Source organism: Cricetulus griseus, chromosome 2, assembly GCF_003668045.3.
Source record: "Cricetulus griseus strain 17A/GY chromosome 2, alternate assembly CriGri-PICRH-1.0, whole genome shotgun sequence".
In the NCBI taxonomy this organism is placed as follows: Eukaryota; Metazoa; Chordata; class Mammalia; order Rodentia; family Cricetidae; genus Cricetulus; species Cricetulus griseus.
In genome coordinates this window covers 142,738,043-142,740,913 of record NC_048595.1, presented here as the reverse complement: position 1 = coordinate 142,740,913, position 2,871 = coordinate 142,738,043, and the positions used below count along the sequence as shown (strand labels likewise).

The 2,871-nt window shown below is 35.2% G+C and overlaps 1 pseudogene; it reads right to left on the bottom strand.

Moving 5' to 3' along the window:
• Positions 1-644: 644 nt before the first annotated feature.
• LOC113833801 lies at positions 645-783 on the bottom strand (annotated as a pseudogene).
• Between the last annotated feature and the right edge of the window lie 2,088 nt (positions 784-2,871).

Below are 2,871 nucleotides of genomic sequence, written 5' to 3'. Positions count from 1 at the left end.
CAAGCAGTCTTAAATAACTATGCCTTAAACTTATATGAATAAGAGATGTATTTATTTAGTTGTTTTGAAAACAATCTTTACAACTGTCCAAAACTCTACTATTCATCAAATTATATCTTAGGGAGTACTTTAGTGTTGGTATAGTTATTTTTCTTAGACATAGGCAATGCCTAATTTTTAATATGGCAATTTTATGTATAATAGTTCATTACATTTCTAAGCATTTAGCTACCTCTATTATGTTTACGCAGCCTTCCTTTCTTTATAGCACATACATTGGGGATGACTTTCACATGTTTCCTTTGACTGATTATAGTCAATTCCAGATGATGGCATTCTGTGTGTAAATGGTGCTTTTTCTCTTTCTAGTCTGCCATGCTTCCTGAAAATAAAAATTATTGTCTGTTCAAGATCCACTGAGGCTGTTGATACTTTTCTAAGTTTTATATCTAACCTTCTCTGGAGAAGCCACTGCATATATCTGTGACTATAGGACCTGCTGAACTAGACCACTTCCTATAATAGAAACACCTCTAGAGTGACACACAGGCTGACTCTTAGAGTTAAGACAAGCTGGATGTCGATACGTGTGGACAATGTGGTGCAGATTGTCCTATATGTGGTAAATATTGCTTCAATTAAAATATATTTGCATCATATTTCAAGCAATGCCTGATACTGGTGCCAAGTGAAACAGGAGGCTTGTTTTCTCTTTAAAATTTTAATTTTATTTATCATTGGTACTTTTTACACTTGATCTAAGCCAAAAGGCCGAGAAGCGATCATTGGTACTTTTTAAATTGTATGTGTGCCCCCAAATGGATGCTATGGTTCATGCAAGGCTAGCATTGGCAGCTCAATTACCCTTTTCCAAGCCTGAAAGTTTTAATTTCTCAAGGAACCCTTATCATAGTAAATGTCTAGTCCTCCTTTTATTTGCATGTGTTGGCACTCTGTTATGATCTATACTAGTCATTTCAATAACTATGTTAGGAACTATATGATAGCCTGTGTCATAATTATTTTTTATCAACTTGTAATGAAGCTAGTCATACTTCTGAGGAAGGGACCTCAGTTGAGAAATTTTCCCCATAGATAAGCCTATAGTCATATCCCTGGGTTTGGGGTATTTACTTAATTGCTAATAGAAGTGGAAAGACTAGCCTACTATGGGAGGTAACATTTCTGGACAGGTGGGTATGATCTATACAAGAAATATAGCTGAGTAAGCCAGAGAAAACAATTCAGTAAGCCACCTCCCCCAGTAACCCCTTCTTTGGTTCCTTCCTTCAAATTCCTGATTAAGTCCATGCCTTGGTTTCTCTTCATGTAATATTATATATCTTTAAGCCAAATAAACTCTTTGCTCCAAGTTGTTATTTTTTTCTGTCAGTGTTTTATTGCTGTTAAGTAATAAAGTTTCAGACTGTGATACTTTGGAGGCTTAAGAACAACATCTTGTATAATTAAAATTACCATCCATATACATGATGGTTGAGCAGACATTATGTTGTAGGACTGGTTGGTAAAAGTGAATGAGTAGGCAATTGTGAAATTCTGGTTTATCTTTACCTCAATTATGTGGAAAAATAAGTGTTGTAATATTTTTTCTAGTCCATTTGCATTTGAAAGTGTTGTGATGTTAATGATCACTCATGTTATAAAATGACCACAATATAGTTCTATAGACCACAATATCTTCACTGGGATGCTAAAACATAAACCCCCGAGCTCCTGTGGGTCACAAAAACAGGACCATTAAATCTATAATTTAATTACTTCCTAATCACAGCCTTTTCTAGAATCGTCTAATTAGTTGTAGAGGGTTACAGTCTGAGATTTTTCAGACATTCATGTAATTTATTTGATCTTATTTTCTCTATGTTCTTACCCTATCTTAGTAACTGTTGTTTTTCTCTTTTCATACCTGGGATGATTCCATTTTATTTTTTCATCATTCAGGGTGAGAAACAGTTTTGTCTCTTGTGGAGTAGGAAGAGAGCAAATTCATGCTTCTAGGTTCTCATGATCTACTCACAAGCCAAAGTTGGATCAATTCATTCTTCATTCTGTACTGCTCTATCTCCTTTGGGTTATTCCAATTATCCCATAGGCAACAAAATTTGAAAATGTACTCTTAACAGCTGGCACTGTTTATTTGTTTTTTTATGTCTATCTCCCTTAACTGAAGAGGGTATTGACACACTTATTAGAAATGAAAGAACCTGAGTATTTTATGATTCTGCTTCATTCTCCATTTCTAGACTGTTCCAGTTAACTCCTGATATCATCTATGTAATAACATTTCTTCAAAATTGTTCTTTCCAGAATAGTTATATAAATATATAATATTAAAGTTCATGACCTACTATGATTCATACAGGCCAGCAGTACACTTAGCAGGGTGAGAGAAAGGTAGCACATATGCTCCCAGTGTCATGAAGAGATTCATGAAACCAACTGCCCACTCATCTTTGCCAAGTGGATCTTGATCTCCAGGCCTTGCAAAAAGGAAACCCATTAATGCTTTTGTCAGGCCTTGTTCCCTAAGAAGTCACATGGATCCTGCCACTGGACCTTTTAAGATGTATTTATAAGACATTTATATTTCATTTTTTCTATTTAAAAAATTTATTTTAGGAGCACTCTTATTTACATATCCTTCCTCACATTCCCTTGCCCTCTCATCCTCCCATGCTCCCTGCCAACCTCACAACTCACCAGCCACCTTCTCCCCATGGGTATTGAAGAACCAACTCTTTGTTTAATTGTTCTTTGTATTGTTTTCTTTGTTTCTACTTTATTGATTTCAGCCCTCAATTTGATTACTTCCTGGATTATTCTCCTCTGTGGTAAGTTTGCTTCTTTTTG